Below are 17,897 nucleotides of genomic sequence, written 5' to 3'. Positions count from 1 at the left end.
ATGTGTTATAATGTGTGTATGGATATCAGGTGCTGCATATATATATATTTATATATATATCCATACATACATATATTAAAACACATATGACCCCCCTCCTTTCTACCAATTTCGAGGTGTGTTATTGTTATCCTTATTTTGAAGGTGAGATTAAGGCTCAGAGACTTGCCCAGAATCACAATTGTTTAAGAGACAGAACAGGGGAACCCTAGGTGGCACAGTCGGTTAAGGGTCGGACTCTTGGTTTCAGCTCAGGTCATGGCCTCAGGGTCCTGGGATAGAGCCCTGCATTGAGCGCCTTGTCAGGCCCCTTGCTCAGTGTGCAGTCTGTTGAAGATTCTCCTCTCCGTCTGCCCCTCCCACCATGCTCGCTCTTTCTTGCTCTCTCTGAAATAAATAAATAAAATCTTTTTTTTTTAAGATTTTATTTATTTATTTGACAGACAGAGATCACAAGTAGGCAGAGAGGCAGGCAGAGAGAGAGAGAGAGAGGGAAGCAGGCTTTCTGCGGAGCAGGGAGCCCGATGCGGGGCTCGATCCCAGGACCCTGAGATCATGACCCGAGCCAAAGGCAGCAGCCCAAACCACTGAGCCCCCCAGGTGCCCCTAAATAAATAAAATCTTAAAAAAAAAATAGAGAGAGAGACAGAACAGGGAATTTGTCAGTCTCTACTTCAAATTCTATATTTCGGCCCCCAAACCTCCTTATCTGCTCTCTCAGTACCTTCCACCAGAACCAGCCTGGATTGCCACCTCTCACAACCTGATGCAAGAATCTGCTTCTTGGTGATGCCAAGACCCAGGGGACAGTAACCTCTGAGTCTGACCCACAGGGGTCAGGCTCTTTAGGGGAGCCCGACTTTCGTCTTAGGGCAGCAAGCAGGAAATAGCTTTCATTCATAACCTTTGGGAAGGTCAGGGTAAAGAAATTAGCACTGTTACATCCTGTGATCTGTCAGCCATTGATTTAAGCACTTTACAAACATAATTCTAGAAATAATGCATGGCCCAAGACAAATGAAAACACATGTCCACATATGTTTTTCTGCACTGATATTCACAGCAGGATTACTCATAATGGCCACAAAGTGGAAATAATCCAAATGCCATCAACTGATGAACAGATAACCAGAATGTGGTATACCCACACCATGGAATCTTCTTCAGCCATAAAAGCCACGAAGCCCTGATACATGTTAGCAACGTGAACCCTGAAAACATTACGCTAAGTGAATGGAAGCCAGTCCATTGTATGAGTCCGTGTATCTGAAATGTCTAGAACAGGGAAAGCTACAGAGACAGACAGTGGGTGAGTGGTTGCTTGGGGCTGAGGGGAGAGGAGAGGGAGTTGGGGGTGACAGCTAAGGGGTATGTATGGGTTTCTTCTTTCGTGAGGAAAATGTTCTAAACCACTGTGGCGGTGGTTGCACAACTCCATGAATATACTAATAACCATTAAACTGTATGCTTTAAATGGATGAATTTTGATGGTAAGTGAATTGTACCTCAATAAAGCTATTACACCCCCCCCCAAAAGAAGGTGGTGGGCAGAGGAAGAAGGCTCAATCCAAGCACCCAGTACCACGCACCGAGTACGTAATAGTAAGTCCTAACAGCATCATTGAGATTTTAAGAGAGATCCGTCTGGCCCCAAAGCCCTTGCTCCAGAATGTCATTACTTCCTTCACAAGCAGTATTTCTGACAGGGTACTTCGAGAACCAATCCAAGAAACCAGAGTCCTCGGGAGCACAATGGTAAAACAAAGGAACACAAAACGGTCAAAGAAACATCACACAGGTAGTAGGTATGGTAGGAGCTTGCCTACCTCACAGGCAGGTCCCTTTTTCCACAAACTAACCCATCCCTCATCCAAAGGGTCCCAGGGCGTCAGGCAGCCATGTCTGACTGACGAGTCCACCCCCCATCCTTCGCTGATTGGTTCTAGAGGCGGCCTGACTCAAGTTGCGCCAATCAGATTCCAGTCCGAGGGCGTGGCGCCCATCTGCGTGGCTGGAAGGCGGGAACACGAGACTGTGAGGGAGCGCGAGGCTGTGAGGGAGCACCACTGGCCAGCTGGGGGAGTAGGGAGCCCAGAGACCTGGGCTGTCGGAGACAATGATGGCGGGGCGGAGGTGGCTTGGCATCCCCTGGATCAGTCCCCCCCCCCCTTTTTTTAAAGATTTTATTTATCTGACAAGGAGAGAGAGATCAGAAGTAGACGGAGAAGCAGGCAGAGAGAGAGAGAGAGAGAGAGACAGGTTCCCTACTGAGCAGAGAGCCCTATGCGGGGCTCGATCCCAGCACCCTGAGATCAAGACCTGAGCCGAAGGCAGAGGCTTAACCACTGAGCCACCCAGGCGCCCCATCAGTCCCCTCTCTTGAGGCTAGGCTGCCATCCTGCCCGTGGGTTCCACGAGACATCTTCATACCTTGGTTTAAGCAACCAGAAGAATCCCCCCGACGCGTGGTGCCGTGTGAAATCTGTGTTCGTCTATGTTCAACTACCTTCCCAAAGCGAAAACGTAAAGCTACTGTATGTGTGAGGTTGTTTTTTTTCTTTTAAGATTTTATTTATTTACTTATTTTTGAGATTGACAGAGCACAGAGGGAGAGTGAAAAGCAGACGCCTCGCTGAGTACAGAGCGTGACCCTGGGGTCCATCCCAGGACCGGGGAGATCAAGACCTGAGCGAAGGAAGACCCTTAACTGACTGAGCCACCCAGGCGCCCCTGTGGGTGTGAGTTTTAAACATGAATCCGCACCCAGATCGCTGAAGCTGAGAGCAAGCTTCAGCTGCCGAGGAAGCTAAAGCCCCCTCGGGTCGGCCTCCAGCCTGGCACAGGAGGTCGGGTGGGATGCGATCATTCCCGGTCAGGAGCAGAAGAGCAGCTCTCAAGAAGTCCTTTCCCTTCCTGAGTCTCCTCATGACACTGGGGGTGCTGGAAACTCCTTAGAAAAGCTATCAGGAGACCTAACCCTTCCAAGGACTTGAAGAACATATTATAAGCATTACTACAGGACAGCGGCTGAACCCTTGGATGAACCCTTAAATAAGACAGGGTCTCAGAAACGGAACATTCTCCTTCCTTTCTTCCCGAGAAAAAACTCACTGAAAAAATTCTAGCTTTATCCTGGAATGGACTAATGAGAAGTTACTGTGGGTAAATGAACAAATAAAAGGCATGGATGCCTTCTTTAGGTCTTATTTTAGATCTACAATATATATACAAGAAAGCAGATACCACATCTCTCACACACACACTGGCGGGGACACGTTTGAAGGAAAAGTATTTCCAAGAGTTTTACATAGTCTGGACACCAAAAGGAAGAGCTGAGTTGACAGGAGGGAAGGAATGGACGAATCCTTTTCCCGTCTCTCTTGTCTATTTATGGGAGTCATTTCCCTTCAGGAAATGCTGAGCCCCTTCTCCCAGGACCCTGTTGGGAATGACGCCTGCACTGGCTGACCCAGCCTTCCACATCCTCCTCCTGGCCTCAGCAATTCCCCCCTCGTGACCCAGTCAGTACTGGGAACCCAGCCTGTAAATGACAGGACTTTTCGAGGCCCCAGCCTAGTGAGGAAATTCAAAGAGAAAAGGAAGAGTGGGAGAGAGACATAATGACGCCAGAAAGCCCGTGGCATGGAGAAGCTCCTAAACTTGAACACAGAAAGGGGATGGATCAGGAGTAAGTTGGGGCTAAAAACAGTGACACTGTGGCCCGAGAGCATCGTGGCTCACCTAGCTTTGGTGACCTGGCTGGGTGGTGGTGGAGGCAGGAGCAGGACCCAGGGCTCCTATCGCCGCACCTAGAGCTCAATCACCAGCTCCATACTCTTTTCCTTTCCCCAGATGACTCACATTTCAACAGAAAGCTGTCCCAGAGGAACCTGGGTCTATGTGTTCTTGATGAAGGTGGTTCACTTCTCTTCTTGGTCTGCTTTTTGGTCAGCTGGGGTTTTGGTTGGCTTTTGTTTCTGTTTTAGAAATGAGAAATGTCCTTTGTTATTAGGACACTGAGGGACTTTTAAAAAGCCACAAAAGAAAAAAACATTTGCCCCACAGATGCCAGGTAATATTAGCTGCTGGCTCCCAGGGAATGATTTTTCTTCCTTTTTAAAAAAAATTAACAAAGGGGCGCCTGGGTGGCTCAGTGGGTTAAGCCTCTGCCTTTGGCTCAGGTCATGATCTCAGGGTCCTGGGATTGAGCCCCACATCGGGCTCTCTGCTCAGCGGGGAGCCTGCTTCCTCCTCTCTCTCTGCCTGCCTCTCTGCCTACTTGTGATCTCTATCTGTCAAATAAATAAATAAAATCTTTTAAAAAAAATTAACGAAGAAATATAGTGTTCGGAGCTTCCCTGCCGTATACCAGGGAGGAAAAGAGACTTTGTGTTAGCAGGTTAAGGGAAATGAACTGGGGAATGAGGTTAAGACAGAGAAAAGTAGAGACAGGGAATCGGAAGGAAACCAAAGAAACAGGGAAAGAATGGCAGTGAAGCACAGAGAGAAGAGACCAACCAAAAACCCGCCCAGACACAGACCCAGAGGGGGGCTATGTGAGGTCACATCCAGATGCCTTTCCATCGGATGCAGCATCCTGGCCATCAACTCTTTTGCAGCTGAAATGTATGTAAAGGAAATCTCTCGCCCAAGTGTCTACTGAGGGCAAGAGAATAGCTAGAATGCCCTATTGGCAAATTCTTGGAATTAGAATTTTTTCAGCCCCACACTTCTGTTCCTGTTCTTTCCCTCAGTTGTTCCCTCCCTTTTCCTTGCTATTATATTCCCACCCACCCCTCAAAATCTGGTTCAAATCCTAATTTTTCCATAAAACCTACCCTGACCCCCCAAACTAAAATTCTTCAATCTTCTGAATTTCTAGAGCAATTATTAACTTATGGACATTTAATAATCTAAGTAAATCTAACCTTGTCTTATCTCTTCTATGGCTGGGTTCAACTGTTACTGAAATATGTTTTACTCCAGGTGCCTGGGTGGCTGGGACAGCTGAGCGTCCGACTCTTGATTTGGGCTCAGGTGGTGATCTCGGGGTTGTGAGATCCAGCCCCACCCCCTCGGGCTTGCCCTATCTCTCTCTCTTTGAAAATAAATAAATAAAATCCTTTAAAAAATCAAAATAAATACGTTTTACTCAACGTTCCACATCTTTGCTGCTTCAAACTGCAAAAATGAATGAATTTGTTCATTATTATTTATTTATAACTAACTATATATAATAAATAAAAATAAATAAAAGCTAATATTTATGGAGTATTTACTATGCTCTAGGCAAGATTCTACATGGATTCTTGCATTGAATCCTCACACCACCCTTAACACTGCCTCTCCTTTACAGATGTGGAAACAGAGGTCTGGAGGGAATAACTTTTCCCAAGGCCACATGGATGCCGGATGAGTGCAGGCTGTCAGATTCGAGAGTCCAGTGCCTAGCACCCAAATAAATGCAGGCCATGGCCAAGTGTAAGCCCCCAACTCACTTCATCTTCTCTTGGCTCCTGTCATGCATCCGAGAGCTTCCATCCCCCCAGTCCGTGCGCACCTCCCGGGCAGGAGTGCGCCTTCTCGCTCTTGCCTTGCCTGGATCACGTTCTCCCTCCCCAGCTCCTGGAGCCCAGTCTAGTCCTAGGGGCCACCAGCAGGGTACAGGCCTTCCCCTCCTGGGTACAGAGTAGCTACTCAGTACATTGCTATGACCGGATTTTATCCCAAGTACCCGGCACCCACCCCCTCTCCTACCTCCCCTCCATCCCTCCCTGCCCACCGGGAACACCCTGGCTCCAAGGTACTGCCTGGCCATCCCTTCCACTTCAAGAGACAGCCCTCAAGCTCTCCTGATGTTCCATTTAACCTGACCTCACCGAACAGTAACACGGAGGAGGGGAGGTAGCCCCCTACCCTCACCCTGGAGGATCTGTCCTGGGCCCTAAGCACCTGGAGAGCCCCAGGGCCTGTGCCTCCCAGGGCCAGATGTTCACACCATGACGTGCCACTTGAAGGGAGGCACCTGAAGGCCCTGTTTGGTTTGCTTCCTGACACCCGTCTCTGGCTCCAGCTGGGCCGCCCCAAACTCACTTGCCCGCCTCCTCTGTCCCTCTCTGATCCTCGCCCTCCTCTTCGTTTCCTCCCCCTCAAACCCTTTCCCACCCTCTCTCGCTGGCTTCTGTTCTCTTTCTTTCCATGAGCAGAGACTTTCCAGCTTGGCTCCCGGCCAGCACATTTGGACAAAAGGCAGCAATCTTAGAGGAAGACGTCATCTCGCATCCCCTTTCCCGGGGGGCCAGCACCGTGGCTCCCGAGACCAGAGTGGGAGAAAGGGGCCCAGGCTGCTCTGCCATGGCCCCCCATTCTGGGAAAGGCCTTGAGCGCCAGGGGTGCAAACAGACCCAGGTTCAAACTCGAGCTCTGCCACTTGAGCTGACGGGCCTCAGACAAGTTACTTTTCAAGGACTTCGTTCTCTCCTCTGTAAAACCGTGGACGTTGCAGCACCTCTTCTGAAAGAATGCAGGAAGGACTAAATGAGATGGCACCTGTAAAGCATTCGGCAAGGCACATGTCCTAGAAAAAGTGCTCCACATAAGTCTTCCGTAATAGAGGGAGCTTAACTCCGCGAGATAATAAAATAAGAGTAATAATATGGGAGCTTGGATTAATAATACTATCACGGCCTCAACTTCTCTGCAGGGCTGCTGATCTAGCCCCAGTTGTTCACAAGCGTGGCAAAGCTGTACACCACTCTCAAACGTGGAATTGCTATTACTGTGTACAAACTGGTTTTGGAATGGTAAGAGGGAGCTGACCCCCTTTCCTCTTCAGTAAGAACTGGGACGTGATAGCGCTCAGCTGCAGGCTGGAGGTAGGAGGAGGAGGAGCCCACCCTGCCAGCGTCAGCCCGGCAGGCTCATCCTGACTCTCCCTCCTCTCCCCTCCCCACCCCTCCATTTCAGGCTCCCTGAACTCTGAGGCCCCGTTTCTGTTTGTTTACTATCTGTGCCTGGTGTTTGCTACTCGGAAGTCGTGCAGTGCCTGGGAACGTGTTCCCTTTTATTTAGCTGGGTTTTGAGAAATGGGAAATGGTCCTTCCCCTGTGATTTTATTTAGCTCATCTGGGCCAGTACGGATGGATTTGAATGCAGTCGATAGGATTAACCCACAGGGCTGAGTACAGTAGTTCACCTGAGGTGCCACTGGGACATGCACAAACATACGGGACGGTCCCTGCCTCTTGGAGCTGCGGATGACAGCTGCGAACCCAGTCAGCCGAATGGCAATAAAAGATGGCAACTGTTCAAGACAAGAGGACAGGAGCAGTCCACGGAGTGCCTGACACACAGTCCACAGAAATCACAACAGGAGATTGGTTCGAGGACTAAACTTGAGCTACAGTGGAGAGGGTCTATACAAATTCTAACCGGAGGGATGCAGAGGTGGAAGATGGAAGTCAGAGAAGTCACAGACCGCTGCAAAGAGGTCAGAGCTGGTGGCCCCTAGGGCTAGACTGGGCTCCAGGAGCTGGGGAGGGAGAACGTGATCCAGGCAAGGCAAGAGCGAGAAGGCGCACTCCTGCCCGGGAGGCGCGCACGGACTGGTGGGATGGAAGCTCTCGGATGCATGACGGGAGCCAAGAGAAGATGAAGTGAGTTGGGGGCTTACACTTGGCCATGGCCTGAAAGCCAGGAGGAGGGGTTACAACAGGCTATCCTGGGAAAATGAAGAGGACACATCAAGAAGATATGCACTCTTTTGGACATGATAGGGTTAAAAAGGCACCTTCAAGAGGAACTTTGTGGGGTAGGCAGTCAGAGGTAAAGATCTAAGGGTCTGGGGAAGGAAGCCCCCTAGAGGGGTAAATCTGGGAGGGAGCCCGGGAACCCGTGGCCACAAGAAGGAGCTCCCTGAGAGTCAACTGCAGACAACAGACGTGGGACACCGGCTCTGGCAGTTCTTCCAGGGCCCTCGTTATTCTTGCCTCAGTTTCTTTTTGTTTATCTGGGCCTGCCAACCAGACGCTGCAGTCTGGCGGTAGAACACTGGCCTTGGGCTTCTTTTCATTCCTCCCCAGTGTCTAACCCACACTTGGTCTGCTGTGAGTGAGACATAAATGCTTGTCAAATAAGAAAAAGAAAATGAATCAGTGGTGATCTTCTTTTCTAAAGAGAATGATAAGCCAAAGAGTGTGGTGGTCTCGGGTGAGGAGGCACTATTCAGAGCACTTACCAAAGGGGTGGCTGGGCCACCAGCCAGTCAGAGTGGCTTCACTGTTAACCCTGTCATGGTTGGATCCGGGAAGCTGGAGTTTTAGGGAATGTGGGACTCTGGGAGCTCAGCAGCTCAGAAGCACTCAGCATTTTGACAAGTGGATTGATGTATCAGTGCACGGCGGTTCTACATTGACCTTGACCTGGGTCGGGGTTGGGGGGTGGTCACATACATCAGGGAGCTAAAGAACAGGGAACCGGCCACTGGGTCCACCATTAGTAACTGAGGATAGGTCTCAGCAGCCGGTTAGGGAAGGATGCCAGATTTCAGGGCCTTGGGGAGTGGCCGGTGGACCTGCCTCAGGGGCTCTTCCTGCTGCTCATCTCCCCACCCGAGAGCATCCTCCTTCTCTTTTCCTCCAGGCAGCTGGCAGCCTGCACCTGGAGCTGTGAGCATCCGGAGCTGTGAGCACCTGGAGCTGTCTCTTTGACCCTTTCCCTAGCTCTCTCTTCTCTGCCCTAGGCCAGGGATCTCGGCTGTCCTGTGTTCAGGGGAGAGGAGAGCCCTTCTTGGCCCCATCTTGGCAGTTCTGGGACCTCCGAGTCTCGTGGTTTTGGGAGGCATCAAGGAGCTCCCTCTCCTCTGACATTTTTTCACCCCGTTTGATGCATCGGTTCAGCCGGAGGGTAAACAGAGAGCACTGGTCCCTTTTTGATGTCCTGGGAGCCTGTGCATATTTGTTGACTGTCACTAACACAGATGATGACATGGACCAGATGGAAAGGATGACAGTGGCCACGAGATGCCAGGGAGTTTTACTTAGGGTTGAACGACCACACACTTCATTCCAAATCTGAACTCCTCTCACCTCAACTCAGAGTATTAAGTAGAGAACCCCCCTGAGCCCCCAGAGGGCTAGAGACATTTTCTGGCAGAGAAGCCCAGAGCACCCATAAGCCGCTTCGAGAAGCTCCTCTGTGCTTTCCCAGCCACCACCCCTGACCACGTCTGTGGCTGAGAAACTGGCCCACTCCAGCTGCTGGGGAGGCAAGTTCTAACCCTCAGGCTGCCCATCACCCTTGCCCAGTGATCAGATCATGCAAAGTGCAGTTTTAATCCTGATTTGCTGCATGCGCCTGTACAGATGCCTTTGTCTGGTCATCTGGGGTGGTTTGGCCTATAAATCCCAGAGACATGAAAAGCACATAAAATTACAGACATGTCCTGCTTCAGTGGTTCTAATTTGCTGAAAAAAGACAGTTATTATTTTTCTCAGGGTGAACTGGGGGTTGGCAGGGACAGTAGTATCCATCTCCTCTCTCTCTCCTTTTTTTTAAGATTTTATTTATCTATTTGAGAGGGAGCCTGACGCAGGGCCTGATCCCAGGTCGCTGAGATCATGACCGAGTGGAAGGCAGATGCTTAACCCACTGAGCCACCCAGATGCTCCTCCTCTGACTCTTTTGGCGGGAAGGAAAAGTTCACCTGACCCCTCCTCCTCCCCTGGTTTTGGGCTCTACTCTAGGGGAGGCTAAACAAGGCTGGGCGAGTGGGCAGAGGATGGCAGACCCTCATGACTCTTATGTCAATACACTGGGACGAGCAGGGAGAAATGACAGCCGCGGGCAGCTCTCACCCTTTCCCAGGGCAGCGACAAGATGCAGTTTCCAAGGACAGTCCCAGGGTAGGCCTGTTGTAGGCCAATTAACAACTTAACTTAGTCCCTTTTTACTTTCAAAGTGTCTCAGCTTGTATACATGGTTGCCCTATCCATAACCCACAGTGGATTTGCAGAGAACCTCATGCTAACTCAAACGCAACCCTATGACATCTTCCTTTCTGAGAAGCGAGGAAGCACGAGTGAGCAAGGGGAAGGCACGGTGGATTACTGCACTGGGCTGACTCCTGTGTGTAACCCACCCCACCATCCCACGCTTCCGCCTACACAATCTGTGGAATGGTGGTTACGTGGGATCATCAAGGTTATAGGAACACGAAACCAGCAGCCAGAGACAAAATTAAGTCAGTTCGTTGGAATAACAACCCATAAAACATAAAAAGCCTCTTAGAAATTAAAATTTAATATGTTGCCTGTTTTTTTTTTTTTTAAAGGTTTTATTTATTTATTTGACAGAGAGAGATCACAAGTAGGCAGAGAGGCAGGCAGAGAGAGAGAGGAGGAAGCAGGCTCCCTGCTGAGCAGAGAGCCCGATGCGGGACTCGATCCCAGGACCCTGAGATCATGACCTGAGCCGAAGGCAGCGGCTTAACCCACGGAGCCATCCAGGCGCCCCTGTTGCCTGTTTTAATTTGATAAAACTCAAAGAGTAATTTCTCTTTATGAGTGTACCACACTGTGAATTTTAAGTTTCAGAATAACTTAAACAGAAACTCATAGTAAATTCAGTGGGGGAAACTGGGGTGGGAACACTTGGATTAAGGGAGAGGGAGGGAATATATTTTACATTCTTTTTAAGACAGCATTGGGGGGCACCTGGGTGGCTCAGTGGGTTAAGCCGCTGCCTTCGGCTCAGGTCATGATCTCAGGGCCCTGGGATCGAGTCCCGTATCGGGCTCTCTGCTCAGCAGGGAGCCTGCTTCTCTCTCTCTCTCTCTCTCTCTGCCTGCCTCTCCATCTGCTTGTGATATCTCTCTGTCAAATAAATAAATAAAATCTTTAAAAAAAAAAAAAGACAGAGCATTGGAATCTCATTTTTGAAATGTCCATCACCAAGCCCAAAGATATTCAATATGCATGTGGCTTTGAAATCTATTTTAATCTAGCAATTACGCCTCTAGGAATTTATCTTGTAGAAATACTGGAACAAGTGCCAGAGACCATTTGTAGTAGCTAAACTCAGAAAACAACTCAGGGCTCATAAATAGATAATGTGTTAAACAAATGAAGGCCATCCACCAGAAGGAACTCAAGGTGGCTGGGCGGGGAAGGACAGGACTATGTATGTCCCGTGTGGAATTATTGTCACAAACTACTGTTCAGTTGTGACAGCATCCATTTCTGTAAGCAAACATTACATGCAAAGGAAAGGAAAGTCAAGGAGGATTGGGGATATATACCAAACAGTGACTGCCTCCAAGGAGGGAGATAGTATAGGGTAAACTTTCATTTTTTGTTTTGTTCTTTTTACGGATTGCTTAAATGTTTTCCAACAAGCAGAACTTCCACAGTTTACACAGAAAGATATATGTATATATACAAGGATCTATATAAAAGCAATCTTGTAATTTTAAAGTACACTTTCTAGGGCCACAAAACCACCAAAGGAAATGCATTTGATGCTGTGCTTGAACTGGTCTGCCGAGCCCTACTGATAAGACATGCAGCCCTGGGTACCATGGAAGGATGGTCACAGTCACAGCTTCCTGTCCTGACCCACTCTCCAGCTCGATCCTGCTCTCACTTCCTTCCGAAGGGGAGCATGGAACCTCTTGGTTCCCCACTACTGAGGGAAGCTAACCTCTTCCCTGAGCTTGCCACGAAGGTGACTCACCCCTTCCTTCCCTAAGGCCAGGGGGAAAAAGATAACAGTTTTTGGCAGTTAAGCCTATTAGACAGGGTGGGGGCTCTGGGGCTCACCTCTCTTTCAGCCAACTGCTGGCTGAGGATGGATGTGTCAAAGGGAAGCCAAAGGCAAAGACCCTCTGGGCTACAGATGGCAAAGGGCTTAACTTCTAGAAGAGCTGAGAGTCGACATTTCTGCTCAGATCAGGCGGTGGTCTTAACACAAGTGTAAAAGATGGTCTGACTCTGGCTTCCCAACATATTCTGTCTTTGGACATCAAATGTAGAAAACTGAGGTCATCCCTTGCCTCAGTTCCAGGCACTGACTTGCCTCCTATAATTCAAGGGGCAGATGTGCCTCTCAATCCTTCTGTTGGGAAGCCAATGTCGGGGAGTTAAAGAGGGCCTGGGGTAGGGCGCCTGAGTGGCTCAGTTGGTTAAGCGCTGACCTTCAGCTTAGGTCGTGATCCCTGGGTCCTGGGATCAAGTCCCACTTCAGGCTCCTTGCTTGGCAGGAAGCCTATTTCTCTCTCTACCTGCCACTCCCCCTGCTAGAGTTCTCTCTCTGACAAATAAATAAAATCTTAAAATAAAAGAAAAAATGAGAGGGTGGGGTACCTGTGGAGGCCATCTGGCTCTGTAGAGGAAGAAGGGTCCATGCCTGGACACGGGAGACTGGGCATGACATAACCTCGGTCACTCATGAGTACCTGTGAGACATTCCATGAGCCCTCAGGAAGCAAAAAAGAAGGGGCTGGGGTTCCAGAGAGAGTAAAGGAAGCTGAGTCAACTTTGCCCACAGCCAAAGAAATTAATACCTGCAAGGTGTATTTGAGTGTTGTTGGGAAAGTCATCAAGCCTCAAAATTTTCCTATTATCCTGTCAGAGGTACAGAATTCAACCCTTAGAGATTCATTCCTTTTGATTGTCACTTTATGGGCATTCAATTGCAAACTAATTTTCCCAGCTTTTTTCCAATCCAGAAGACATGGGTCAGAAAACCAATACACTTGACTATCAGGAGGCAAGTAGAAAGAACCCAGAACTCAAAAGCTCAGCACTCAAGAAAAGTAGACTCCAGTGGGTTCCAGCCAAAAAGAGAAAGGTGCCAAAGCTTTTCAGTTTGGGCACTGCATACAACAGGATTAGACAGATCTAACTGCATAAGCCGTGTGATTATGCTTTTAGAATTTCTATTTTTTAAAAATACTTCACAGACAACATGAAGCTTCATATGAATGCGTCTGCCACTAGCCTTCTTGTCTGTATCTGTTCAAGCTGACTTTAAATCCTGATGTTGAAGGCTGATCAACCATTTGATTTCATAATAAGTAACAGGCTTCCTAATTTTAAATTTATGGGGTTCTTGCTTTTGGAATCTGAAGTTTCTGTCCCCCACTGTGAGGAATCCTTTATATGACTGTTAAAGCAGCCCCTCTCACCTCTGGTTGTAACTTTTTTTTTTTTTTAAGATGTTGTTTTTATTTGTTTGACAAACAGGCAGAGAGGCAGGCAGAGATAGAGAGGTGGAAGCAGACTCCCCGCTGAGCAGGGAGTCCGATATGGGACTCAATCCCGAGACCCTGAGAATCATGACCTGAGCTGAAGGCAGAGGCTTAACCCACCAAGCCACCCAGGTGCCCCTACCTCTGGCTGTACCTTAAAATCACCTGTGGCCTTTCAAAAATCCTGATGCCCAGAGCCCATTCTCAGCGATTTTTATTTAATCCACAGGGGAGGTGGGGCGTGGAGGTACCTGTTGTTTAAAGAAATGCTCACCCAGGACATCAAAGTGTTCTAAAGTGCACCCTGAGTTTAAAACGTTAAGAAACATGATGGGGGGGGGGGTGTAGAATCTCATACCTACTCAATGCTAATTTAGGACATCTAAAATGAACAAGAAATGGTTTCAACAAAAGCCACGCATTGACATGGATTCTGCAGGTTCTGTCCCTTCTGCAGAAAGCAAAGGGAAGGGCCTGGCTGCTGGGAGACTGGGGACTGAGTCCACAGAAGGTCCGCCCCAGCTTGGCTTACAACCCCTGCTCTTCTGTGACATTCCTCGTGTTTCAACAAACAAGATTCCCACCCTCCCTGGCTGCACTCGCACTCGGCACCGGAGTGAATCTCTTGTCTCCTGAGTCCCACCCACCCCCCTCCTGCTGAGAAGTAGGCTTAACCTCAGGTCTGAGGGTACAAAGACCCAGACCACGGTGGGGCAAGTGCTTCGTCCATCGGAATGGAATCCTCAGATGCTGCTCTCAATCCCCCTTTTCCTTGGGTCAGGATTTCCGGACGCACACTGTCCTACCAGACCCTTCACCAGACCAGACAGAGTCGAGCCCAGTGGGCAGTGGACCACGCTATGACTTGCTTCCTTCCCGTCAAGATGGGCGCCCAGCGCGTCCTCTGCGCTCTCCATCCATCAAAGCTGGTGCCCCCTCTTCCTCCACTTGAGAAAATGGGCTCCTCCACACAGAATTCCCCCGGCTCCCGGCTCCGGCTGCCTGCACCGCCACTGCCCATAAACCTGAGCAACACTCAGAGCTCACAGAGAGGCAGTAAGCTCCCAAGTCATAACAGGAAGATGGTGTAGGAAGACAGTCGTGTGGAATTTTATCTTCCTGTCTTCTGTAACACCAACAAGGAAGATTTTTTTTCTCTGTCACTCTTTGGTCTTTACACCAAGTTCCTCATGAAAAATTCCCTGCTGAGTTAATTCCAGGAAAAATTGTGTTCTGAAAAATAATCTGTAAGCTTTCTGTTGTCCAAAATCCAAAACAGCGCAAGTCAGTGTATTTTTGTTTGTCTCTAAGCTGCCAGAAAATTTAGAGCCAAACTCATGGTCCAAGTGTTGTAATCTGCTAAACTCGGGCCACTCAAAATATCCATTCCTTTGCTCTGCTTTCTTCTCCTGAGTTTGGGGGCTCTTAGTTTCCGTCTAAGTTACCTCATCTGCACCAGAGCCTGTCACCGGGTCCTACCTCTTGATCTCTTGGATCCTTCCATCCTACCTCAGAATCACCAATTGTCTGTGCGTCAGTGCGTCAGAAACGCCCCGGCCCGGGTGCCGCGTGGCCTTGGTCACATCCTCCAGGACCCCACCCAGCAACCAGAACAGGCTTTCTAGGATATCAGGCGGAACCTATCACTCCAGCGTCAGTGAGACCCCCCTTCCCTCTGGTGGCACACTGTGAGTTCTCCCCACACTTACCCCCCCTTCCCTCTTGGTGACTTTGTGATTTCTGTTCCCTCAGGCTGGAACCACCTTCCCTGCTTTGTTCTCCCAGTGAAGAAGTTTTCAGGGCTCAGTCCCAGCATTACCTCGTCTGTGGGCCTCTCCTGAGTTGGGTGGCCTTGCTCAGGGCTCTCCTAGCATGTAGCACTCAGCTAGGCCAGCCTAGGACTGGTTTGGGAAAAAAAAAAAAAATTTTTTTTTTTTTCTTAAGTAATCTCTGTACCCAGTGTGGGGCTTGAACTCACAACCCGGAGATCAAGAATCCCATGTTCTACTGACTGAGCCGGCCAGGTGCCCCTGCTTTTAATTTTTTGACTACTCAAGCAGGATGGCTGGTTCTGAAGAAGAGAGATATCTCTTATTCATTGCTGTGTTTGTTCCCAATGCCTAGCAGCACATAGCTTTTAAGTGAATGATTACACAAGCCAGGGAGGCTTCAAATCGTTCCAATAAAAGGACCTGAAGGCCATCCTCCTCCGCCATACTATTCACCACCGGTCGTCAAAACCAGTTACTGATTGCCTTTACTGCTCACAGAATTTGGCTCCACCAGGGCACCTGGGTGGCTCACTGGGTTAAAGCCTCTGCCTTCAGCTCAGGTCATGATCCCGGCATCCAGGGATCCACCCCGCATCCATCGGGCTCTCTGCTCAGCGGGGAGCTTGCTTCCTCCTTCCTCTCCCTCTGCCTGCCTCTCTGCCTACTTGTAATCTCTGTCTGTCAAAAAAATAAATAAATAATAAAATCTTTAAAAAAAAAAATTGGCTCCTCCAAAGCAGCCCACCCCAAAGACTTTCTACTCCACTCCTCTGTTGTGTTCAATACTGTGATGATGCAAGCAGAAAGGATTTTGTTAAGTTGTAACCAAGAGTGCAAGAGTTGAATAACAAAGTTATAGTAGGGAACCCCTTATTAGCCTACTGCCCTGGGGCTATTATTACCCGGGTCCTTGAGAGCTTAGAGAAATCACACCCCTGAAGCACTAGCACACCGGCTCGAGGTCCGCCGGCCCCTTCCCCAGCACTGGCTGATGAGAGCAGTCACCGCTCTTCCCTCTCCCGGGCCAAGCCCCGGAGTGCTCGGCCCCGCGTCCATCCCGCGTCCGCCCCGCGTCCCCACCGCGTCCCCTCCGGGAAAGGACTCGACCGCTGAGATCTGGCTCTCCTCAGGGCTTCGAACCCAGCTCTCTGGGGTCCCTCCCAAACTTGATTCTATCTCCTGTTGTTAAGAGCCCCCTGGGCTCCATCTGCTCCCAACGCCATCCTTAGGGGGAAAGTGGGAGAAATAGGATCATTCAATCATCTTCACCATCCTGCTTTCCCAAGACTGACCACAGCGGGGAGGGGGGTGTCTGGCTGCTCGGCCCCCTCAGCCCCACTCGACTCTTTCTCTACACACCCCCCCACCCCCCCCCACCCTCTCGCCCCTGGGACCCAGCCCGGCAGAGGGCCGGCTCTGCCCAGTTTCTGCAGGTTTCCGAGGCGCGGGACCACGGCTTCCCCACTCGGCCTGAAAGTCGTCCCGAGCCCCCGGAGGCCGTCCGGCCAAGACTTTGCTCGAGTCTCACAGGTCGGGCTGAAGCGCCTCGGTCCCCACGTCCGCAGACCGGAGCCCGGGTCGTGGGTCTGCAAGGAGCCACCTCCCCTCTCCGGCCAGGGGCAGCTCCCGCCGCCGCCTCCCCTCCCCCTCCCCTCCCCCTCCCCCGGCGCGTGCCCCTCCGCGGCGCCCCCCGCCCCCGCCCCCGCCCGGCGCGTCCCCTCCTCGCTTTCCCCGGCCCGGCCCTACCTCCCGGCGGGCCGCCGCTCCGCGGTCTCCGAGGCGCAGCTCGGGGGCGCCCGGGCGGGCGGGGGCGGCGGGCGGCGGGGGCCCGGGGCGCCATGGCCCGCGGCCCTCCGCCCTGCAGTCGGCCGGGCCTCTCCCGGCGCCCGGAGAGCCGCGCGCCCTCCGCTCGCGTGCCCGCCGCCCGGCCGCCGCTGTGGGCGAGTGGAGGGCGGGCTCGGCCGGCTGCCGCGTCCTCCCCGCCGGGCCGCGCGCCCCGCCGCCGCCCCCCGCCCACCGCCCGCCGCTGCTCCAGTGAGCTCATCCGCAGCTGGCGGGCGCCCGGCCGGTTGCCACGGCAACGCCTCTCCCAGGGCCGCGCGGACTCGAGCGGCTCCGGTAAACAGGACCTTCTGCCGGACTCTTCCCCTCGCCTTTGGGGGGGGGGGGGGGGGGGGGGGGCGGCGCTGGCGGCTTAACCCTTTCTTTGCTGGAGACCCAGCGGCGCGGCGTTCTGCGTCTCCGCGCCCGGCCGCGGCTCAGACCCTCGTCCGCAGGCAAGAAAGTGGCGGCGACCCTGCCTGCACCCTCACCTGCGTTCGCTCCGGTCGCCTAACGCGTCCGTGGGGTACCTACAACGGGTCAGGCGCGGCGCCGGGTCCGCGACACCCCAGTCAACGAGGCCGCCGCCACCCTCGCCGCTTGCAGCTTGCAGTCCGGCCGGGGCTCAGACAACCGCGATCCAGGCAATGAGGCCCGGGGGCCCGAAGGCGGGGCGCACGGGTTCCCGAGCCGCTCGGGGAGGGGAGTCAGGAAAAGGTCCCGGGGTGGGGGCAGTGACTTTATAGTGTCCACTGCCCCCACTCACTCAAACAACCAAGGAACACAGATCGCCTGAGTTAGGACTGCCAAGTGAGAAGTACACGCCGAGTGCTGTGGGCTTTTTATGCTGAGGACAATGGGGGGCCACGCCGGGTTTTTGAACCTAGGAGTTCCCTGATGTAAGGGAGACCGAGATGACAGTGGTGATTTATGGGCCGGGGGTGGGGGGGGGGGGGGCGGGGGGGGGGGGGGGGGGCGGGGGGGAGACTTCTGGCTCCTCTCTATGCCAGAGAAAAGTCACTCTTGTTTTTTAGCTCGGGGAGGGCGGGCGGCTAGAA

The 17,897-nt window shown here is 51.6% G+C and overlaps 1 protein-coding gene across 2 annotated transcripts in view; it reads right to left on the bottom strand.

The window, feature by feature from the left end:
• DENND2A (DENN domain containing 2A) overlaps window positions 1-17,457 on the bottom strand; it is a 103,848-nt gene extending 86,391 nt beyond the window's left edge. Inside the window, exon 1 of one of the 2 annotated variants that reach the window (XM_059396268.1) lies at window positions 17,331-17,457. The gene's annotated coding sequence lies outside the window, so the exon portion shown is untranslated. Of the gene's footprint in view, window positions 1-16,764; window positions 16,830-17,330 lie in introns of those variants that run through there. The other variant, XM_059396266.1, reaches the window with a different exon arrangement.
• Between the last annotated feature and the right edge of the window lie 440 nt (window positions 17,458-17,897).

This window comes from Mustela nigripes, chromosome 4 (genome assembly GCF_022355385.1).
Source record: "Mustela nigripes isolate SB6536 chromosome 4, MUSNIG.SB6536, whole genome shotgun sequence".
NCBI classification, from domain to species: domain Eukaryota; kingdom Metazoa; phylum Chordata; class Mammalia; order Carnivora; family Mustelidae; genus Mustela; species Mustela nigripes.
Note: the sequence above shows the minus strand (reverse complement) of the source record. Positions and strands in the feature narration are given on the sequence as shown.